The 25,047-nt window shown below is 38.0% G+C and overlaps 1 long non-coding RNA gene across 1 annotated transcript; it reads left to right on the forward strand.

The window, feature by feature from the left end:
- The first annotated feature begins 4,105 nt into the window (after window positions 1-4,105).
- On the forward strand, window positions 4,106-24,624 carry LOC132017433 (uncharacterized). Its single transcript, XR_009404278.1, has 3 exons — window positions 4,106-4,163; window positions 23,584-23,651; window positions 24,551-24,624. It is a non-coding gene; the product is annotated as an uncharacterized LOC132017433 (long non-coding RNA).
- The last annotated feature ends 423 nt before the right edge of the window (window positions 24,625-25,047 follow it).

Consider the following 25,047-nt stretch of genomic DNA (forward strand, 5'->3'; position numbering starts at 1 on the left):
TTAAGCCAAAGACTATAATAAGAGATGAGGAAGGACACTATATCTTAAAGGGTTTGTCCAAAAAGAAGATCTAACAATTTTACATATTTATGTCCCTAACATGGAAGCAGCCAATTATATGACCCAATTAATAACAAAATCAAAGAAACACATTGACAATAATACAATAACAGTAGGGGACTTTAACACTCCCCTCACTGAAATGGACAGATCATCCAAGCAAAAGATCAACAAGGAAATAAAGGCCTTAAATGACACACTGGAACAGATGGACATCACAGATCTATTCAGAACATTCCATCCCAAAGCAACAGAATACACATTCTTCTCTAGTGCACATGGAACATTCTCCAGAATAGATCACATCCTGGATCATAAATCAGGTCTCAACTGGTATCAAAAGATTGGGATCATTCCCTGCATATTTTCAGACCACAATGCTCTGGAGCTAGAACTCAATCACAAGAGGAAATTTGGAAAGAACCCAAATACATGGAGCCTAAACAGCATCCTTCTAAAGAATGAATGGGTCAACCAGGAAATTAAAGAAGAATTGAAAACATTCATGGAAACAAATGATAATGAAAACACAATGGTTCAAAATCTGTGGGACACAGCAAAGGCAGTCCTGAGAGGAAAATATATAGTGATGCAAGCCTTTCTCAAGAAACAAGAAAAGTCTCAAATACACAATCTAACCCTACACCTAAAGGAGCTGGAGAAAAAACAACAAAGAAAGACTAAACCCAGCAGGAGAAGAGAAATCATAAAGATCAGAGCAGAAATCAATGAAATAGAAACCAAAAAAACAATAGAACAAATCAACGAAACTAGGAGCTGGTTCTTTGAAAGAATTAATAAGATCAATAACCCCCTGGCCAGACTTATCAAAAAGAAAAGAGAAAGGACCCAAATAAGTAAAATCATGAATGAAAGAGGAGAGATCACAACCAACACCAAAGAAATACAAACAATTATAAGAATATATTATGAGCAACTCTACGCCAACAAATTTGACAATCTGAAAGAAATGGATGCATTCCTAGAGACATATAAACTATCACAACGGAACCAGGAAGAAATAAAAAGCCTGAACAGACCCATAACCAGTAAGGAGATTGAAACAGTCATCAAAAATCTCCAAACAAACAAAAGCCCAGGGCCAGACGGCTTCCCAGGGGAATTCTACCAAACATTTAAAGAAGAACTAATTCCTATTCTCCTGAAACAGTTCCAAAAAATAGAAATGAAAGGAAAACTTCCAAACTCATTTTGTGAGGCCAGCATCACCTTGTCTGGTTTTGATCCCAAAACCAGACAAGGATCCCATCAAAAAAGAGAATTACAGGCCAATATCCTTGATGAACACAAATGTGAAAATTTTCACCAAAATACTAGCCAATAAGATCCAACAGTACATTAAAAGGATTATTCACCACGACCAAGTGGGTTTCATTCCAGGGCTGCAAGGTTGGTTCAACATCTGCAAATCAATCAATGTAATACAATATATTAATAAAAGAAAGAACAAGAACCATAAGATCCTCTCAGTAGATGCTGAAAAAGCATTTGACAAAGTACAGCATCCCTTCCTGATCAAAACTCTTCAAAGTGTAGGGATAGAGGGCACATACCTCAATATTATCAAAGCCATCTATGAAAAACCCACCGCAAATATCATTCTCAATGCAGAAAAACTGAGAAGTTTTCCACTAAGGTCATGAACACGGCAGGGATGTCCATTATCACCACTGCTATTCTACATAGTACTAGAAGTTCTAGCCTCAGCAATCAGACAACAAAAAGAAATTAAAGGCATCCAAATCAGCCAGGAAGAAGTCAAACTATCACTCTTTGCAGATGATATGATACTATATGTGGAAAACCCAAAAGACTCCACTCCACATCTGCTAGAACTTGTACAGGAATTCAGTCAAGTGTCAGGATATAAAATCAATGCACAGAAATCAGTTGCATTTCTTTACACCAACAACAAGACAGAAGAAAGAGAAATTAAGGAGTCAATCCCATTTACATATGCACCCCAAACCATATGATACTTAGGAATAAACCTAACCAAAGTGGCAAATAATCTGTACTCAGAAAACTATAAAGTACTCACAAAAGAAATTGAGGAAGACACAAAGAAATGGAAAAATGTTCCATGCTCATGGATTGGAAGAACAAATATTGTGAAAATGTCTTTGCTACCTAAAGCAATCTACACATTTAATGCAATCCTTATCAAAATCCCATCCATTTTTTTTTCAAAGAAATAGAACAAATAATCCTAAAATTTATATGGAACCAGAAAAGACCTCGAATAGCCAAAGGAATATTGAAAAAGAAAGCCAAAGTTGGTGGCTTCACAATTCCGGACTTCAAGCTCTATTATAAAGCAGTCATCATCAAGATAGCATGGTACTGGCACAAAAACTGACACATAGATCACTAGAACAGAATAGAGAGCCCAGAAGTAGACCCTCAACTCTATGGTCATCTAATCCTTGACAAAGCAGTAAAGAATGTCCAATGGAAAAAAGACAGCCTCTTCAACAAATGGTGTTGGGAAAATTGGACAGCCACATGCAGAAAAATGAAATCGAACCATTTCCTTAAACTACACATGAAAATAGACTCAAAATGGATGAAGGACCTCAATGTGAGAAAGGAATCCATCAAAATCCTTGAAGAGAACACAGGCAGCAACCTCTTCAACCTCAGCCACAGCATCTTCTTCCTAGGAACAACGCCAAAGGCAAGGGAAGCAAGGGCAAAAATGAACTATTGGGATTTTATCAAGATCAAAGCTTTTGCACAGCAAAGGAAATAGTTAACAAAACCAAAAGACAACTGACAGAATGGGAGAAGATATTTGCAAATGACATATCAGATAAAGGGCTTAGCAAACTCAATACCAAAGGACAAATAATACAATCAAGAAATGGGCAGGGGACATGAACAGACATTTCTGCAAAGAAGACATCCAGATGGCCAACAGACATATGAAAAAGTGCTCCACATCACTTGGCATCAGGGAAATACAAATCAAAACCACAATGAGATACCACCTCACACCAGTCAGAATGGCTAAAATTAAGAAGTCAGAAAATGACAGATGCTGGCAGAGAAAGGGGAACCCTCCTACACTGTTGGTGGGAATGCAAGCTGGTGCAACCACTCTGGAAAACAGCACAGAGGTTCCTCAAAAAGTTGAAAATAGACTACCTTATGACCCAGCCATTGCACTACTGGGTATTTACCCTAAAGATACAAACGTAGTGATCTGAAGGGGCACGTTTACCCGAATGTTTATAGCAGCAATGTCCACAATAGCCAAACTATGGAACGAACCTCGATGTCCATGAACAGATGAATGGATAAAGAAGAAGTGATATATATACAGAATGGAATACTATGCAACGATCAGAAGAAATGAAATCTTGCCATTTCTGACGACGTGGATGGAACTAGAGGGTATTATGCTTAGCAAAGTAAGTCAATCGGAGAAAGACAACTATCATATGATCTCCTTGATATGAGGAAGTGGAATTGCAACATGTGGGTTTTGAGGGGTAGGAGAAGAATAAATGGAACAAGATGGTATCAGGAGGGAGACAAACCATAAGAGACTCTTAATGTCACAAAACAAACTGAGGGGGCCAAGGGGAGGGAAATAAGGAGAGGGTGGTGGGGTTATGGACATTGGGAACGGTATGTGCTATGGTGAGTGCTGTGAAGTGTGTAAACCTGGCGATTCACAGACCTGTACCCCAGGGGCTAATAATACTTTATATGTTTATAAAAAAATAAAAAAAATTAAAAAAAAAGAAGAACTCCCAATGCTTTCAATATGATGGTGCTGAATTGTCAAGCACGTTCTCTTACAGTATCAGGTTAGTTTTCCTGCAATGTGCTCACCTGCAAAGCTTGCCATCTGCAGAGGCTCACACTTGCCACCTTTGAAGCATGTTCAGGCAGCCAGCCAAGCAGTAGGGTATGTGGGGTCAGATTTGCAGAATGTTGGGGTAAAGTGAGACTGTTCCTCTTACCCTTTTCGGTACATCCAATCTTGGATTTTTTTTTTTTTTCTCCACAGTGTGCTGGAACTTCTCTGCTGGACTTTTGGACCTCCACAATGGCCATCTGTGATAATCTTGTCTGTAGGTGATTGTTAAAATCAGTATTCTTTAAAGGAAGATAGACAAAAACTCAATTACATCATCATGTATGTAACTCCTCTGATGTTTTCTACTTGAATCTATTCCATTTTAACTTATTTTTTTCAAGATACTGGTTAATATTCATAAGCTGATACTGTGTGTCATTAATTGGTTAAAAACTAATACATTGATGTAGAAGGTTTACATTTATACTGCATATCTTCTCTTTTCCTAATTTAAAAGTTTCCATATCAGAAAAAAAGTCAGCTGTCACACTTGCATACCTAGTTAACTTGATTATTTCAGGAAAGACTGAATTCCCTCCTTTTCTTCCTTTGTCCTTAAGTAAACGGATAATCTTCTAGTGTTCTTAATAGTGTCATTTGTAAGTGCCATTGGTTTCCGTCTGTCTCACCACACATCAGTTATTCACCATGGCAGCCACAGCTCTGCATCACAGTGGTGAACCCCTTCTTTAGCTATTACTGCAGAACTCTAGTTTGTCTTTGTATACCCCACCTGTCACAGCACAGGATTCATTCACTCCTGGCTTCAGTTTTGCTCCACCACTCCAGGGTTTGCTACCACTCCTGTTGTAGGTATGAATAACTTTCCAAGTGTAACCTTGTGCCTTTTTTTTCTTGTTCCTGAGAATGATCTATCAAGGAGAATTACCAATAATTTCTAGTAGGAGTAGCTAAGAAGATAGGTCTATTTTCCTGATGGTGCTGAAAAAATCTCAGACACCTTCACTTTACCAAGTCCTTTACCTTTCTTTCAGGAATTAAGATATGGAAGCTTTTTTTCAGGTCTATTTTAGGTGCTGGGTTTGTAAGCCAAAAATAAGAGATAAAGTCTATTAGTTATGGGGAGCCACATTTTGGGATAATCAGGCACAAAATCTTAATCTATTTTATGTTAGCAAGAGAAGTCTATTTTCTTCTTCTTCCTCTTTCTTCTCCTTTTATTCTCTTTAAAATTCATTCAGACACCCATTTAACACATATACATTGAGAGCTTACCATGTACCAGGCATTGGGGTGCAAATGCAATAAGGAAAGTGTCCTAATTTATATCCAGGTGGGGGGCTGGGCTGCAATCTGATGGTGAAAGAAAGACTACAATTCATCAATATTCATATAATATTATAATAATATTATAATAAAAGAGATATCTAAATCAGGAGCAGTCCGGTAAGGCTTTTCTGAGAAGGTAATATTTGAGCTAAGTCTTAAAGGGTGAATAAAAGTATAAAGAAGCCAAAGAATGGGAAGTAGTAGTCTTAGTTTGGGTTTCTCTGAAAACAAAGCCACAAAGCCTGTGCTAAGGACTCAGGTACAGATTGTTAATTTGCAGCATGATCCATGAAGCTAGAGTGAAAGAGCATGAGGCAGAGAAAGAAGAGAAATTCTTAAAGGTTATTTTTGAGTTCATTACAACTGTGGACAACTGGAGCGTTCTTGCATTGAGGACCTTTGGAGAAATGTGTAAAATGTACCACAGAATTGTCTTCCAAGAACAAAGGGTAGGGCATCTCTCCATCAACTCCTATCCTCACTGGAATATGATGTATGTACATGTTGAAGTGGAAGGAGCATGTATAATGTGTGTCTTGCTTTCTAATGGGTGAACACATTCTTTGTACTCAGTGGCAAATGGGGTAGATTTGAGGCATTCTAAACATCTTGTACCTTTTTCTAAATGTTCTTCATTTCATGTAAGAGTTGAAGTCTGTCTAAATTTTCCTAAATCTACCTTCAACATCCCTTACAATTTGGATAGATTGTTTACACAGTCTCATGTATGTAATGCAACCAATTTCAGTTATGGATCTTCATTTATTTTTAAGGTCTATGTTTTAGTCAAAGTTTAAAATGATCTTAATGAGGATTGCTCCCTTGATGGAATTTTGAACTCTTGTATGATATTGGTATACTAGTTTTCTAAATACACTTGAGTGTGAGAAGAAATCCTAGATCATCTTCAGTAGGAACATTTGTAAAAAATCAACTTTTGCTTGATAAAAACGTTTTTAGAACTGCTCCTTAGGTACTGTTTTCCTAGTTTTTATGACTACAAGAAAATAATTGGAAGAATTATATTAATTTATTCATGATCAGTAAGCAATAGAGACCAAACCTAATCTCATAATTACAATGTCATGAAGAACACTATGTTGCTCCCATATCTTGGCTATTGTAAATAATGCTGCAATGAACATAGGCATGTATATATCTTTTCAAATCAGTGTTTTCATTTTCGTTGCAGAAAATATCCCAAACTAGAGTTGCTGGATTATATGGTAGTTCTATTTTTAATTTTTGACTACCCTCCCTCCTGTCTTCCATAGTCACTGCACCATTTTGCTTTCCCACCAAAGCTTCCCTTTTCTACACATCCTTGACAACACTTATTATTTCTTGTCTTTTGATAATAGTCATTGTGACAAGTGTGACATGTCTTGTGGTTTTGGTTTGCATTTGCCTGATGATTAGTGATGTTGAGCATCTTTTCATATGCCTGTTTGGCTATCTCTATGTCCTCTTTGGAGAAATGTTGGACCTTTTGCTCATTTTTTAATTGGATTGTTTATTTTTTTGATGTTGAGTTGTGTGGGTTTTTAAAAATATATTTTGTATCTTAACCCATTATCAGTGATATCATTTGCAAAATATCTTCTCTCATTCAGTAAGTTGTCTTTTCATTTTATTAGTGTTTTCTTTCACTGTACATAAGCTTTTTGGTTTGATATAGTCTCTTTGCTTATTTTTTTTTTAAGATTTTATTTATTTATTTGACAGAGATCACAAGTAGGCAGAGAGGCAGGCAGAGTGTGTGTGTATGGGCGGGGCCGGTGGCGGGGGAAGCAGGCTCCCCGCTGAGCAGAGAGTCCAATGTGGGGCTCGATCCCAGGACCCTGGGATCATGACCTGAGCTGAAGGCAGAGGCTTGAACCCACTGAGCCACCCAGGCGCCCCTCATTTGCTTATTTTTGCTTGTTGTCCTTGCCAGAGGAGTCATATCCAAAAACTATGGCTCAGAGTAATGTCTAAGAGTTTACGGTCTATGTTTTTGAGAGATGAACAGATAAAAAAGATGTAGTAATTGTATACAATGGAATTCTAATCAGCTATAAAAAAGAATTAAATCTTGCCATTTGGGATAACATGGATAGACCTAGAGGATATTATGCTAAGTTAAATAAGTCAGATAGAGAAAGACAAATTTGGTATAATTTCACTTATATGTGGAATCTAAAAAACAAAACAAAACAAGAGAGAAACACACTCATAGATACAGAGAACAATCTGATGGTTGCCAGAGAGGATGAAGGTAGGGAAATGTGTGAAATAGGTGAAGGGAGTTAAGAGGTATAAACTTCTAGTAGTTATTAAAAAAATGACATGGGGATACAATGTACAGCATAAGGAATATAGTTTATAGTACATAACAATTTTGTATGGTGACAAATAGTAGCTAGATTTATTTAGGTAATCACTTCATAATATGTATAAATGTTGAATCACTAGGCTGTGCACCCAAAACTAATATAATGCTGTATGTCAACTATACTTCAATAAAAAAAAGAACATTATGCACTAATCTAGAAAAATGTAGATAGGAAAATAGTTTAATAATTTAAAAGCAAATATAAATTTTAGAAGAAAATTTTTTCAATAAAATACTATTTTACATAATCAGGATAAAATTACATAATTAGGTTAGAATAACTTTCTTTATGATAAGGTAATTTGTAATAGAAGCCAGTCTCCTGGATAAGTAAAATGAGTTTTAACATAAGAGAAAAAAAAAAAAAAACCATTGCTGGAAATATTATTCAAATATTAACTTTTTCTTAATTCTTTATATTTTCCAGATTTTATTTTCAAAGTGGCTAATTTATAGTATCTTCCCAAACATTAAAATTTATCATTTTTTATTCTCTCAAAGTTGGCATGCTGAGACTGCTTTTTCAGCAGACTCAACTTGTTACCTGAAAATGAAAAAAAGTTCAGCTGCAAATAGCTGCTTCAAAGTAGAGTTTTATGGGATTTTTTTTAAAAGATTTTATTTATTTATTTGACAGACAGAGATCACAAGTAGGCAGAGAGGCAGGCAGAGAAAGAGGAGGAAACAGGCTCCCTGCCAAGCAGAGATACCGATGTGGGGCTTGATCTGAGAACCCCGGCATCATGACCTGAGCTGAAGGCAGAGGCTTTAAGCCACTGAGCCACCCAGGCACCCCAAGTTTTATAGGATTTTAGAGCTCTTTTTAACTGCACTAACAAGAAAAAATATTTCAAATAACAAATGAAATACATATATAGAAATACCTCACTGCTAGCATGTATTTAAAAGTTTCATTTTTTCTTTTCCGGGAAGTTTTGAATAAGACCTACCCCACCACTTTTTGGTAAATATCATGGCTTCAAATAATTAAAGTAAATTTTCGGGAGCAAACACCTTTGACTTCAGAAAAAAAGTCATTTACAAAGTTCACTGGCTTTTTTTTTTTTTAAATCAACAAGGCATCTTATAAATGTACATCATAACACTGTAAAGAATGAACATGCAGGTATTGTTATGTCTCTTCTAAAAGTGGAGCTACTAAATTACAGATTATAATTAGAACGAGAGACTAAATGATATTTAGGGCTATTTGCAGAGTTTACTTCCTGAAATGCATGCCTACCAAATGATGATGGTCGTATGTTTAAATCTCTTTAAATCGAAGGATCCAATCATCTTCATACCCAATCTCCAGGGCTACTTCCTTGCAAGCTTTACAGTCAACCTACTATTAACTGTTATTTCCATGATCACCAACAGCATGTTTGTCTTGTTATGCAATGTTTTCAACATTATGGGAATATTAGGCTTTAAACTTAGAAGGAACCCCTACAATTATCTGTATGTAGGGAGGGCTTTTCCATTTCAAACCCAGTTAGATATCTATGGTGCTGATAAATGTTAGCAATCAGCTCTCTTAGGAAAAAAAAAAAAATCTCAGATTTAAATAGTTTGATAATTTCTGCTTTGTAAATACTCCCAATGCAGCTGGTTTCCAAGCTTCCAATATGATGACTTCACTGAACGTGGTGTCCTTTATATAGTATTTTTGCCACATAGATACTCTATACCTAAATAACCTAAAGAACACAGGCAATAGCAAAATACCTATAATACCTAAAGGCAGTATATAATCAAAATAATCCACTTTGATTATATACTACCTTTGTGTTTTAATATAGTTTATTTAATTGTAAATTTCTATTATTTAATCTTAATTATTGGCTGTGTTTAAAAACTGGCTTGCAAAGTTCCTAAGGGTTTAGCAAGTAGCTCTCAGGACTGGTATAATCCAGCTCTAGTACTCCACCGAACTCGCATGGTGTTACTATTGTTGACTTACAGATGAGGAAACTGGGACTCAAATAAGGGAAGGAAAAGGAACATGCATTGGCCATCTATTTGAGGTCATGCTTGGTGTTGGCCACTTAATGAATCATAGCTCATAAGCCCTCCAAACAACTCAAGGAGACAGGATGTATTATTCCAGTTCTATAAATAGAAAAATGGATTTCTCTAAATGTCACAATGCTATTAAGTGACAAACTTAGGATAAGAGCTCAAGTTCTCTGACTTAGGTTTCTCAATTTTATTTATAGCAGCATCCCTTGCTTTCTAGGTTTTCACATAAACTATGGAAGAACATCAAAGGCTATCAGATCAGACACTGAGACACAGCAGTGTCTTTTAAAATACTATTTTTTAGGGACACCTGGGTGGCTCGGTTGGTTGAATGTCCTACTCTTGACTTCCACCCGGATCATGACCTCAGGATCCTGAGATCAAGCCTGGCACTGGGCTCCATGCTTGGTGGACAGCCTGCTTGAAATTCTCTCCTTTTCCCTCTCCTTCTGACCTTCATCCCTCTCTCTCTTCTAAAATAAATAAATACATCTTTAAAAGTTAAAAAATAAAAATAAAATACTATTTTTAGTGATGAATATGGCTATAGATTTCAAAAATAACTATATAAACTGGATAGTTATTGATTGCAGATTTGATTTAGAAATAAAGATCCTAGTTTTACATTTTTAGTAACTAAAAAGCTTAGGTAAAAATAAGACTAAGGAAGATAGAAACATATCAGAGTAAAGTAGTTATAATACTGAACAGTATGGTATAATTTTGGGTAGAGTGTAACTGTACAGAAGTTGTAAATAATGACTTTTTGTGAAGTCAGTACTGTGAGGACTGACATTTCGATATAGAAATGAGTCTTCTCTCAGACAGAAATGTCCAACAAAACCATGTCTAAGGTAAATCATTATTCAGGATCAGTATCTTACTAGCCTTCTTTTATTGTATTTTGCTTTTAGTCAAACATCAGTAACAAAAAGAAATCAGCATCACTAATCTCCATCATTACTGATTGTTTACAGTCACTTTGAGGATTAATATGAAGTGCTATTATCACGTAATGTTATTCAAAAAGACTGAACACAAATGCTGTAAGAAAATAAAGATTAAATAACAATAGAATATTCCAATTATAATCAAGGTACCTTGTAAGAATGGTGAAAGTGGATTTAGAAGTGAAAGGTCCACCTTTCAGGAAGTCTTTTCATAAGTACACTGTTAATTCAAGTTAACTTTTTCTTACATATATTTTGGAGCAATATAAGGTGAGATTCTGTGTTAATATTATCGTATTCACAAATAAATGTTGTTGTCCTTTATATTTTTAATAAGTATCAGGCACAGTGGATTTTACTTAGCATAAGTAAGATCAAAAAGTCCAGAACCACTAAGCTACAAATCTCTCTGGGCAATAGGAACTATATTCATTTCAGGAAGGAAAAGTTTTTTTTTTTTTTTTTTAAGATTTTATTTATTTATTTGACAGACAGAAGTCACAAGTAGGCAGAGAGGCGGGCAGAGAGAAAGAGAGGAGGAAGCAGACTCCCCGCTGAGCAGAGAGCCCGATGTGGGACTCCATCCCAGGACCCTGAGATCAAGACCTGAGCTGAAGGCAGAGGCTTTAACCCACTGAGCCACCTGGGTGCTCTGGAAAAGTACGTTAAATTCTGAATGTTAAAGGTATTTCAGTAATATAAATTGTCGCACTTTTTTTTTTTTTTAAGATTTTATTTATTTGACAGAAGGAGACACAGTGAGAGAGAGAACACAAGCAGGAGGAGTGGGAGAGGGAGAAGCAGGCTCCCCACCAAGCAGGGAGCCCAATGTGGAACTCAATCCCAGGACCCTGGGATCATGACCTGAGCCGAAGGCAAACACTTAATAACTGAGCCACCCAGGCGCCCCAAATTATCACACTTCTTTTGTAATTTCTTATCTTCTAAGTAACTGAACTTAAATTACAATTAATTTTCTTCTTTCAAAATATGTCACCAAAACTGACATTTGGAACCAAGAATGAATTTAAACAGTTTCCTTGGTTTCTGTCCATGCCCTTCATGGCAGTGTAGGAAAAATGGCTTTTGGGGGTGATCTACAGAGCCGTTTCTAAATGGGAAGCTCCTTGCCTCTCCCCAGGGTACCAGCTGCTCCTTGGCATCCTGCCACTAGCATTAACAATTTCAGGAGTTTGTAAGACAGGGCCTTGTGAGATAAATTCTCACCTCTCTGCTGCTGACTTGAAGCCTGACAAACTGTGGTAAGTGAGAGTGATAAACAACCATGACTCCTACCCCAGAGATTTCCCACCAGGGCAGAGCCTGAACATGGGGCTGAATATGCCCCCATTCACTCCCAACTTAGGGAAAACATAACCCAATGAAACTAAATTTGTTAAATTAACTAAATTATTTACAAGCAAATAAACTAGGAAAGGAAGCTACTCAGAAGAAAGTGAAAACATAAGAACACAGAGTTAGGTTTCATCTTGATGTGTTTCTAGTATCTTTATACATGGCATTTTGTTTCACTGATCATTTACGCAGTTGTAACTGATGTGTAAACAACAGATTCCTTTTCTAGCAGTGTTCTGATTGTTCTATACTACGGAATTCATTGTAAGGAAGAATCACTGTGCATCTTATCCAAAAATAGTTATTATTGGAAGTACAAGAAAACCTAATTAAAACACTTTAACATTTAGCTTAATCCTCCACTATAAATCTCATGGATTAGATGTATATATACTATTAAAATAATGCAATATATGCAATATATTATAGGTGTACAGATATACAACTATATAGATACAGATGTATAGATACACAACTATTCAATATACTATAGATGAATATACTATTGCCCCACAGTGTTACTATTATTTTTCTGTCTTTTTGGTCTAAGATTTAGAAATCTATGCCAGGGTAGCCAGGGTCCAAGTTTTTATCTGGTGATTCAGCCAAAAAACATTAAAGAAGCCTCCTCCCACAATCCCTTGCCTTACTCCATTATCTGTCCACTGCATTATTCTTCACACTGTTAAAATGTAACAGAGACTGGGGGAAATTTATCTCTCTTCTTTAAAGCATGTCTCATATATTTGGCTGAGTGCATAGGCATTATAATGATAGGTGCTTTCAAAGAACCTAGAGATAAAAAGAAGCACCTAAATCAATGTCCGGAACACCAGAACCATTATTACTTGATAGGAGACACAGAAGCAGGTCATACTTTTGAACATTTTTCTTAGGATTAAAAATATGGAAGAAAAACTTTTATGTTTTAGCAAATAGAGACAGCAGCAAATTGTTTTGGGAAGGAGACTGCTATATGAGAATATGGTGTGAGGGCCAAGAACAGGACCTTGAGCCAGGTGATGGAGTTAAGCCCCTACTCTGACTCTTCTTAGTGTGTCTGTGTCATTGTGGGTATGTTACTTAATCCTCCATGCCTCAGTTTCCTCCACTTTACAATGGGGATAATCAGTGAGATTTATTAAGATTAAATGAATTGATACAAGGAAAGTACTTTATTAAGTAAGCAATCAATAAATATTACCTAGGGGCGCCTGGGTGGCTCAGTGGTTAAGCCGCTGCCTTCGGCTCAGGTCATGATCTCAGGGTCCTGGGATTGAGCCCCGCATTGGGCTCTCTGCTCAGCAGGGAGCCTGCTTCCCTCTCTCTCTCTCTGCCTTGTGATTCTCTCTCTCCATCTACTTGTGATTTCTCTCTGTCGAATAAATAAATAAAATCTTAAAATAAATAAATAAATATTACCTATTATTATGTCATACACCATGTTTAAAATACCTCCTTTTTGCCATTGTATAGAATAAAGGAAGATGCAGCTTATCATACCAGACCATTATGAGGATTATGTAAATATTTGTTAATTTAATGAAGTGGGTACCCACCTGGATGATTGTGACATTACATAGTTGTGATTATTAATGACGTTTGTCTGTCATGGGTTACATGTAATATGATGAAAGACGTATTAGAAATAGGGGACTTTTTTTTAATTGTATTTGTAATTGATTTCTTAGAGATGAAGTTGTCAATATCTAGTTTATTCCAGTTAAGAAAAGAAACACAGTGACGCATATTGTGGAATATGCTTTCTTCTTGAAAAAACTCTATTTGGAAATGTTTTACCTTGATGAATCTGAAGTATAAATTGTTTGGTAGGACTTTTTTTATGTTCCACTGGCTCCCAATTTGAAAGTAATGCATTTAGATTCCAGCAAAACCAAAAAAACCAAAACAAAACAAAACAAAAAAAAACCCAACAAAACACTTATCAGAACTGTTCTGTAAGAGCTATAAGGATAAGAGTATTCTGCTTTCTAATTTTATATAAAAGAAATATCTCTGAAAAAGATAATTACTATCTGGACTATACTTTCACATTTCCTAGGAATATAGACATTTGATCGATTAAAAAAATGAAAACAAATGCAAAGAGACTGACATTTATTCTTGATTCCAGTATTTAATATTTATGCTACTATAATTTAAGCTTCAAAATGCCCATTTTAACTTAATATACAATGTTAAGAGATGAACATAGACAATACTGACAATTGACAAAATAGCCTGAGATCCCATTTCTAAGGACCACATTTGACTTTAAGCTTCATAACAGCAGAGACCATCCCAAGTGTTCTGCACAATGGTAGGCACAGAGTGAGTGCAGTCACCATATTTGTTACCATTAAAGCTCTAGAATTTGACTAGAGAGACTAAAGCCTTTGTCCTTATGCCAAAAATAAAAAAGTAAAGAAAAGAAATCAGGAGAGACTAATGAGACTAATAAATTTGAGAGAGAGTTTTGCTGTCTTTTCTCATCCTTTTTGTGAGAATACAGATTTCTGAGAGGGCATTGAATGCATTTATTTCATCTAGACAGATTTTGGATTCTTGGCATTTTCTTGCTTACTGAATAATAGAGTTTTCAAAATGTCTTAGGCCATTCTAAGGGGGTGTGTGTTAGGAGAGTAACATAAATATACAAGGTGAATAGAAGTTTCTGCTTTAAAGATTTTATTAAGAGTTTTTACGACTGTTCTTACTTTAGGTTCAACATGATGCACTTATTTTTTAAAAATTGTTTTTAGATTTGACTTCCTTTTGCATCAGGAGAAGTCAGCATCCTAACAATTGCTGTAACAATAACAGCACACCTCTCACTTCCTGAGCAACTGCAACGTGCCAGGCATGGTGCTGAGCATAGCATCGCATGTACTGACAGGGCAGCTGCCGGAGAGATCGTGCACCTGGGCACAGAAGTTATCCCCATTTTACAGATGAGTAGACAGGCAGAGAGATAATAAGTAACTTGTTCAAGCTCATCCAGCAGGTGTGTTTCAAAGCCAAGTGGTGAGCCCACACCGTCTGTCTTTCACCCTCATTATCTGATGAAATCAAAGCCTTTATGCACTTTCTGCCCTTACGCATATAGCTCTCCCATTCAATTAATGGCTATTCAAAGGCCACTTAAAAACGATTTTCCCAGGGCACCTTGTGACTCAGTGGGTTAAAGCCTCTGTCTTCGGCTCAGGTCATGATCTCAGGGTCCTGGGATGGAGCCCCACATCAGGCTCTCTGCTCAGTGGGGAGTCTGCTTCCCCCCACCATCTTTCTGCCTGCCTGTCTACTTGTAATCTATGTCAAATAAATAAATAAAATCTTCAAAAAAAAATGATTTTCCCTTGAGGAAGTAGAATCACAGATAATAAAGTTTCCAAGAATTTGGGAAAATTTCTTTAAGTTTTTAGTAACTTTATTTCCTAAAAGTCTCTCCTATTAGTGTTTCTTTTCCTACATCTTCACTTTTTTAAAGAGTTTTTTTGAAAGATTTTATTTATTCATTTGACAGGGAGAGAGAGCACAGGCAGGAGAGCAGCAGGTAGAGGGAGAGAGAAAAAGCAGTTTCCCCACTGAGCAGGGAGCCCAGTGTGGGACTCAATCCTAGGACCCTAGGATTATGGCCTGAGCCAAAGGCAGATGCTTAAACATTTGAGCCACCCAGGTGCCCCCATATTCACTTCTTTAAAAATGAATAGAAACAAAGACAAAAGCTTGTCTTGATACATGTTTAGAGTCAGCCAATGTCAGCTTTTAATTTAAAAAAAATGTTTTTTTAAAGATTTTATTTATTTATTCAACAGAGAAAGAGAACTCACAAGTAGGGAGAGAGGCAGGAAGAGAGAGAGGAGGAAGCAGGCTCCCCGCTAAGCAGAGAGCCCGACTCAGGACTCGATCCCAGGACCCTGAGACCATGACCTGTGCCGAAGGCAAAGGCTTAATCCACTGAGCCACCCAGGCACCAACCCCAATTTTTTTTTTAAAGGAGGCTCCACACCCAATGCGGGGCTTGAACTCATGACCCTAAGTACTCTATCAACAGAGTCAGTCAGGCACCCCCAAATTTAGCTTTTAAAGAGTTAAATTCAACCACAAGTTCTGCACTTGACCACTACCAAGCACTGGCCATCCAGCAGCATTAGATGATCTTCTCAAGCCTTTTCCCAGAGACAGTGAAGACAGCTGCTGAGAGAGACAGATGAAGGTTATAGGCCACTGCAGTGTAGAGCTCTCCTGAGAAGACATTTCCTTGCTAGTCCCTTGCCAGAGAGCGATGACAAAGGAACAGATGTCAGCTTCAGTCACGTGGTCTCTCCTTTTAGGAGTTCTGGGGCCGGGTGGGTGTGTGTGCCATCTGGGTGGTACGGAGGAGTCTGCGGAAGCACAAATCTTGCAGCTTCTCAGAGCAGCCAGTCACCAATTTTGCAGGTGTCTTGCTCACAGATCAAAACGTTTACCAGCCTCGGATGCAAGTGCACAGTGCTTTATGACTGAAGAAGAAGCAGGCCATTGCCACATCTCGGAAACGCGTATTTCCTGAGATGCATGTAAGTGTACATGTGCCCAAATTGAACTGCTCTTTGATACAGCCATGAGATCCCCTTCCTCCTCCTCAGGGCAACTGATAGCACCCTATATGACTCGCTGTAAATTGACCTTGCCAGCAAATCTGTGATTATGGTATATAGACTCTTACAGCCCAAAGGCCCGTGTGCTGGCAGCCACAACGTATACGATATTGTCATGATGGAGCCTTGCTATGTTGAGCTCAGCCCAGAAATTCACTGGGATGCCAGCCAATCTGTTTTTAAACATTTTTTTTTTTTTTTTTTTGACATGGATAGAAAGAAGAGTCCAGGAAGCAGACTTAGAAAGACTGGTGAGAGAGGTTAGAGGAGGAACAGGGAGGACATTTTTCTACGATCAGGAGAAAGCACTTGGGGAGGTAGGATTGCCCAAGAGCATAAAATACTGCAGGGAGGTCAAGTAAGAGAATAAATTTAGACACCTTTAAATGTAGACACCTGGAAGTCATTGAAATGGCTTCAGCAAGAGTGATTTCAACAGTGTGGTTAAAGTAGCAGCAAACTGCAAAAGGCTGAGAGATGCAAAAGGGGATGTGGAGACGGAGTACAAACGAGTCCTATGGGAAGGGTGCGCGAGAGGGCAGAGAGGGAGGAGAGGCCAAATGTAGGTTCTTTCTGAACTAGGAGAAAGGTGAACATATTTATATGGTGCTGAAGGAAGGATGCAGTTGAGAGGGTGAGGCAGGGAAGAGACGAGGTCACACAGAGTATAAAGACCTTGAGCGACTGAGAGCAGATAAGATCTAAAGCACAGATGGAGGGACAGTATTAGAAGTTACTTCTTCCTTTAGGACATGAGAAAAAGATGGCACGGTTCTCAATAAGCATATTTCTGTGGGGAAAGGAGGGTGAGAAAGATCTTTCCTGATAGACACATTTTTTTTTTTTTTACTTTTTTTCCCTGTAAATTGTGAGGTGTAACACCTGCTGAGGGAGAAGAGGTTGGGGACAGGATATGATGCCTGGAGAGGGAGACGTTAGGGGCAGCCACTGAAAGGAATGGGAAAGAGGGCTCATCAAAGAGAGCTGGGGCGGGGGGCCAGCTGAGGTAAGAGGCAGCCTATATTTAGTATGGTGCTCTCTGTTGGTCTTCAGGAGCCTGGGCACAGGAGCAAAGGGGGTAAAATGATAGGTCTGAGAAGGGTCTTCAGTTGACAGGGTTGGCACAAAGGGAAGTGATTTGGATGAGAAATTTGTTGAAAAGATGTACCATGAAGTCTAGGCTGGATCAGAAGGAATTCAGACAGGGAGGTGGTGGGGGCTGGAGCGGGGGAGTGGTTGATGACCTGCAAGAAAGTTGACATGGTCAGAGCATCGGGAATTCAGTGAGCTTCACGATCGCGTGTATCTAGGGCAGCAGAGTATGATTTCTAGAACGAGGAGGGCTGTAATCAGTGGGATAGTTAAGATGTTTTGGGAGATGGTGGTTCAGGATGTGACCCCAGGAACAGGATGACTGAAGGAATAAACGCACCGGCTGCTGGAGATAAACAGCTCAGAGTGGGGACGCCTCGCAAACACATAGAGCTGCAACAATTAAACAAACTAAAATTTCTTTTTAAATGAATTTTTCATTTATCCAGAACCATGAGGGTCTGTTTCTTCCCATAACTCAGCTAATGTGATAGTGGGATTACTTCAGTGAATATCTCTTATTAATTAACTTTGACCTGTGAGGTGTTTTTTAATCAGCAATGCTGCTATGCAAAGATATTCATGGTTGTTCTCAGTAGAGCAGACAAACTGGTGAGACAAATAAATCCAGAAACCCCACTTGATCATGGTGTATGCTTCTTTTAGTGTCATCTTGAGTGGGGTTTGCTTATGTTTGTTGAGGATTTTTGCATCTATGTTCAACAAAGCTTCTGGTCTCTAGTTTTCTTTTTCTTCTCTCCTTCCTCCCTCTCTCTCCCCACACCCCATCTCTCCTCTTCCTTTTTTCCTTCCTTCTTTTCTTTTCTCTTCTTTTCTTTTTTCTTTCTTTTTCTCTTCTCTTCTTTTCTCTTCTCTCCTCTTCTTTTCTTTCTGGTTTCCTTGTCTGATTTGGTATCAGAGTTATGTGGCCCTTATAAAATGAGTTTGGAAGAATTCCGTCCTCTTCAATATTTTGGAAGAGTTTAAGGATAAGTATTAAATCTTTGAATGTTTGGTAGAATTCACCAGTGACAGTCTGGTCCTGGGTTTCTGTTTGTTGGAGGTTTCTGATTCCCGACTCAGCCTCTTTACCAGAAATTTGGTCTATCGAAGTAGTTACAGCCTGGCCAAAAGATATGATACAGACTTGTTTCAGCCCAAGAACTAGACTGATATTTGATTAGCATTTTTTTACTTTTTATTTATTTATTTATTATTTTTTTAATTAATTTTATTTATTTATTTTCAGAAAAACAGTATTCATTATTTTTTTTCACCACACCCAGTGCTCCATGCAATCCGTGCCCTCTATAAAAACAGGATGAAATGAAATAAAATAAAGATAAATTATACTTGGCTTCTTTCCTCTTGCTTTTTCTCCCCCCTTTGGAAAATTTCCGTTTCTGGCAAGACATCTCCAAAAGATGTTAATACTTCGAAATGCATGTGAGATCACTCAGTAGTGTGCTAAAACACACATCAAAGGCAGAACTAAAGGAATTAGGTCATGTAACATAATGGATGGGCCTGTGGAGATAAGAGAAGAGGATACTTACTCAGTGAAACAAGAGTGGCTGCTGGCTGGCGTTAGGATCGCCGCCGGCAGAGACCCGTCTTCCTCTCAGATCAAGTCCTTCCTCCTCCTGACTTCCTTATTTCTGTTAATGGAGCCCCAAATCCTCTCATCTTCTGGATTTGAATGCCGAAGTAATTTCCTTTTATGCTTCTCACACCCTCATAAGTTACCGAAGCTCCTTCATTAATCCTTTTTCATACCTCCAATAGCCTGAAGAATGGCCTGTCAGGCTTGTGACACTCTGCAGCTGACAGCTAAAATGGGAAGAAGGAGCAGGTCCATTCTGCCGTAGTGGTCACACCTACAAGGTGATCACCTGGGTTTCCTTGGAGATTTCTGCCATTGTGCTAGGACTGCCCTGGTGGACAGAGTTATGACATTCTGCTCCACAAGGATCTGTCCCCCTTCCAATCCTGGGATAAGATTCTATGAGTGCATTGTGACTACATGCATTTTAAAAGAGCAAAGTATCGAGAACAGAGATTTGTTTTATAGATTAAAAGCCTGAAGGAACTGTAAGAGTCCTAGCTCCTCAAAAGTATTTGATATATACACGCAAACATGCACATTAATATACACAAACTCCTTTTGAAAATTCCCAATGAAAAATTAAAGTCTTTAATTCTACTCTATAGGAAAACCACAACACTAAAGAGGCTCTCCTTAATTAACTTACAAAGATGTTCATGGCTATACTACTTGATATAGTCTAACTGCTGAAACATATAAACCCCCAAATGTATAATGGGACAAACAAGATAGATGTTCTTGCTCATGTAAAGTCCTAAATGGGTTTTCCTTGTTGGTAGCTGGCTCTCTTTCAAGCGATGATTCAGTAACCCAGGTTCTTTTTGTCTCTTGCTCTGCTGTCTTCAGCATGCAGCTTCAAAGGTCTGCTTTGAGCCAATGGGGGTAAAAATGAGTGTGAAGAATTAAATGCACATGCAAGATTTTTCCAGGCTGGGAAGTAGCACAGAGGACTTTCATTCACATTCCAATGGCCAGAACTCAGTCAGATGGGAAGATACTCTATGTTTCCAGGAAGATGAGACACAAGGTTGGTTAAAAAAAGCAAAAACCAAAAAACAAAAAACAACACTAGCAGTTTTTCCCACAATGGGATAGAAACCAGAAATGTGAGGAATTTACAGGAAGAAACCTGATTTCCTGCACCAACCATGGTGGTGGAGGCACACAGGAGACTCATGGCAGAGGAACAGGTCAGAACTTTAAATGCACACGGACTCAGTGGTTACATGTAAGGGGATATATCTCCACTAGATATTCTAATAAAGTCTCCTCATTGTCTAAAACACACCAAAAGGAAGTTCTTAAGTGAACACAGTTCAGTAACACCAAGTTGACAGATTGACAGGTTGAGATGTGGGCACTGGCAATCTGAAGGAACTAGGCAAGAAGCCCAGACTAAAGAAGCAAAGCCCAGGCAAGAATCCAAGAGTGTCAGGGCAATTGCGACACGAGAAACCAAATAAGCAAGTCAAAATCAAGAAGCCATAGAAACCTTAGAGCAAGTAAAATTGGAGTCACAAAACCTGGAAAAGAACCCTGGTCTTACCACTCACTAGCTGACGCGGGAGGGAACACTTCATGCCTCTGAGTTTGTTTTCTCATTTGTGAACTTGGGGTTATAACAGTTATGTCATGATGATTAACTGGAGAGTCAAAGGGATGTTGTGCGTGAAAACTCATAGAGCCTGGTGAAAGGAGAAAGAGGGCTGATTTTAAGTCTGTTTCTATATTCATACACCTTGGACCTTAAGATTTGGAACCCGCTGTATGCATAAGTAAGTCTCTAGTTATGAATCGGAAGCAGGAGGGGAAGAGCTATCTAGTGTAGAAAACTAGCCTTTGGGCTGGGGAAACTGCAAATTGAGGCTCCTTTATGAAAGTTCTGCCTTCCTGCACACCTGTCTTCCTCTCTTACTTCACTCTGCTTTTCCTCCTCGCCTCCCTCCTCACACTCTCTCTTCTCTTTTCTTTTCTCTCTTCTCTTCTTTTCTTTCCTTTCTTTTCTTTCTTTCGTTCCTTCCTTCCTCCCTTCCTTTTCATTCTTTCCATCCTTCCTCCCCACCTTTATTTTTCTTCCCTTTTTTTCTCCATCTAGTTCCTTTGCTAGATGAGCCTGGCCATTAAGGAGGGTATAGCTCATTTCATGTACAACGGTTCTAAACAGGAGCTTGCTAGGTTATGGGTTGAATCAACAACAGAACAGAAAGGATGCATTATTGATAGGTGTGTTATTTGGTGTCATTCTTTGGGACAAAAATGTTTGATAAATTCTTCAGAGTATTGATCTAAAGGAAATAATCAGAAATATAAAGGCCTTATAAACAAAGATGTTCATCATAGTTTTACTTCTAGTAGTAAAAAAATTTGAAGCAGGCTAATTGTCAACATTGAACAAATGGTAAATTAAACTATGTTATATATATTATATTCACAAAGTAAAATATGTAACTGTTAACAATTGTGTTGATGAAGTGTTTCAGTAATGTGGAGTATCATGATAAGATAGTGAACGAAATTAAGTAGACTACAAAGTGACCACAACTTTGTCAAAACTTCAGGCAGAAAAAGCTTAGAAGGCAAGATATCGCAATGGTAATGACTATTCATGGATGGGTGAATAGAAGTATTTTTTTCTTATTTCTACTTTTCTTCAATGTCTATAATTTATAATGCATCTGTATTATTTTATATTGGAAAATACAAAGTCAATTTTCTTTTCTAGGAAAGCATTGATAATAACATGCTTCATGCTAATCTAGTGCTACTGAACAAAGAGCTGGCACAATTAACAGCAAAACAAGGGGCAACCGGATGGCTCAGTTGGTTAAATGTCTGACCCTTAACTTCAGCTCAGGTTCATGAGGTCAGGGTCGGTGGGATCAAGCCCCATGCCAGGCTCTGGACTCAGTGCGGAGTCTGCTTGTCCCTCTCCTTCTGCTCCTCTCCCTGCTCTCTCTCTGTCAAATAAATAAAATCTTAAAAAAAACCCCAAAACCCTCAAACCCCCCAACAAAATAAGTCCACTTCATGCATCACAATGTGAATAATGCTGCTCAGAAGTGAACAGAAATATCTACACAGGTATACAGGTACCCCATATAAATATGTAATATCGATATTAACATTATTCATATCCTTTCCTCATAAGTCATAGTTTTGTTTTATAGGATTTACTTGGTAAGAACAAAATGTAAATTTTGGGCACAAAATTTTCACTCGTCATTATGACAGCACAGACATGGTCTGACTCATAGCATTTGCATGAATCCCAAAGGCTCTGTTGGAGTCAGTCAGAGTGAGAGTGAACTTTGCTAGGACTTGATGGATCTTCTTAACTCTGACCGCTGATATCCAATGAAGTTGTGCCTTCTTGTGGAATAGGCTAATGGGCACTACAAATAATGAAAATATTTGGATAATCACCAATAGATACTGACATATAGACATTGACAAACATTATCAAACGTCATCACACCTCAGATGCTCCGGGGGAATGGCCAGATCCATTGCAACCCACAAAGAGAGATGTAAGAAACTTAATGCAGCCTTGTTCAAATGTCTATTTAATTAGAAAATATTGATTTGATGTGATGCTTTCAGAAGTTCCAGATTTAAATGCATTGAGTAGTCATTGCTAACCAAGAAGAGATGAATAGATTATCAGGCAGGCAGGCCATCAGAAGTTGGTCCAGAAAATCAAAAGGGACTGCTGACAGTATGCTGAAGAATCATACTGATAAGATATTGCTAAAGGGACAGAGGAAAGATGACCAGATGTGAGATAATACCATTCCTTTTTTATTCAACCAAAAATAAAATTTTGTGACCCATAAAGAGTGGATGTGGAGAGTTCCTATCTTAATATTTATAGCTTTGTTTGAATTCATTGAAAGGTGTGCCACCACCTACAACCTCATAAGATTGCATTCAATATTAAAATTACAGTACAGTAAACCATAAAGTTTACACATCAGACTGAAAATGACAGATTTAGAGTGGGTAAGGAAAATATACCACAGCTGACAGGGAAAAAAACATGACCTGAATCTGAATTTCCTCCCCATGCAAATAAAGTTGCACTCTGAGTCTAGTAAGCATTATGGTCTATTTATGATAACAGGAATTTGTAGGTGTCTGGCTTCGGGTGAACCTTTCTGATATTTGGCATCAATATTAGTCCAGGCACGAAGCTGTATTTTATTTCCTTGCAGAGCTTTCATGATGAAATTGAAAATATTGATTTGCGATCACCACACTAGAGATCAATCTAAACACATGGATTTTGTGCTTTGTTTTATTTAAAGGACCTGGATCAGAGATGTCTATTTTGCTTTTTGTTCCAAACCTCATTGGTGTTTCTTCAAACTTTAAGGTATGGAAGCATTTCTTGGGGTCCTTATTAAAATGCAGATTTGAGAGTAAGCAAAATGAATCTTTCATGAAGGAAGTGGTTATCTTTGCAGGGATAATGACTAGGAGGGGAGGGAAGGAAATTTGTGGGATATGTGAAATGTAATACATGTGTATTACACTTAGGAATTGTATGCCTCAGTAGTGGGTTATTCTGCAGTTATTATTTTTAAAAACAAAAATACAATGAAACTTAAAAATGAAGTCTTGGGTTATGCTGCAGAAAAAATGTCTCTTGAGGACTAAACCCATTATAATAAGGTGGGGCCCATTGTTGGCTAGAATGAACTTGTTAACCAAACATCAGAAAAAGATAGACACATTATAACGGAGAGAAACCACTGAGAGCAACAGTGCCCCACACCCATTTTCATAGCAAAGTTTCAGCTGGTGCTTCCTACAGTAATTCAGAAAACAATTTCCAAAGGCATCCAAATTCATCAAATCTTGAAGGTTTTGTCTTTGTATAGCAAAGGGAACCATAATTGAGTTATAATTCTTAAACTGCATAATTACTGTGCTTGGGAACTGGCTTTTTATGATCACTTTTTACTCTCTTGTCACATACCTTTTTAAGGCCTACTGCAAAAGCAGAACTAGCTTTTATTTACGTTCTAACTAATCTATCAGGTCAGACTAAATCTCAGCAGAATGGAAGTATTTTGCCACCAACTGGTACTTTCCCACCAAGTGGGAATTCTCTCCCATGGTTTATAGGACACTTCCACAGGCCCAATCACTCCAGAACCCTATTCCTTGCAGACACAAACTTATGTTCAGTCCCTAGCGGATATAGTTCGGGTAATTCCTGCCGGCAACATTCTCTTCAAGTCTGTCACACGTCTTATTGGCCATCTGCAGAATAAACTTCTGGAGGAAAGCCACTGAAAACACTGCAAGTGACAAATGGAACATTCTCCAAAGCTAAATGGAAAAATCATTAATCATACCCGCCTGTTGCTGAGTTAAACATGGTGGAAATCATGTAACGTGTAGGGTCTATCTTGACAAATTATACTTGTTGTCTAACCCGAGCATCTCCAGCAATGAAGAGGGAAGGTAAAGAAGAAGGAGTGACTCTATCATTCTCCCGAAATATGAACTCTTTTGCTTTCAGATGTTACACAGTTGCTAATTTCTTCCAGCCTTTAACATGCTTTGGCTTCTAGTCACTAAACAAAAAGGGAAGATGCCAGTTGAGATAAAAATCCCTCTGCACACAATAAGTACACACATTTTTGAGCAAACTACAATCAGACCTTGGGTGCCTGAGAAATAGCCTGGGCTGAATTGAGTCACAGAAAACTAATCAGTTTTCAGTTGTCTAGCCAAAGTCATGTTTATCTAGTTGTTTGCTT

The sequence above is a fragment of the Mustela nigripes genome, chromosome 5 (assembly GCF_022355385.1).
Source record: "Mustela nigripes isolate SB6536 chromosome 5, MUSNIG.SB6536, whole genome shotgun sequence".
NCBI classification, from domain to species: Eukaryota; Metazoa; Chordata; class Mammalia; order Carnivora; family Mustelidae; genus Mustela; species Mustela nigripes.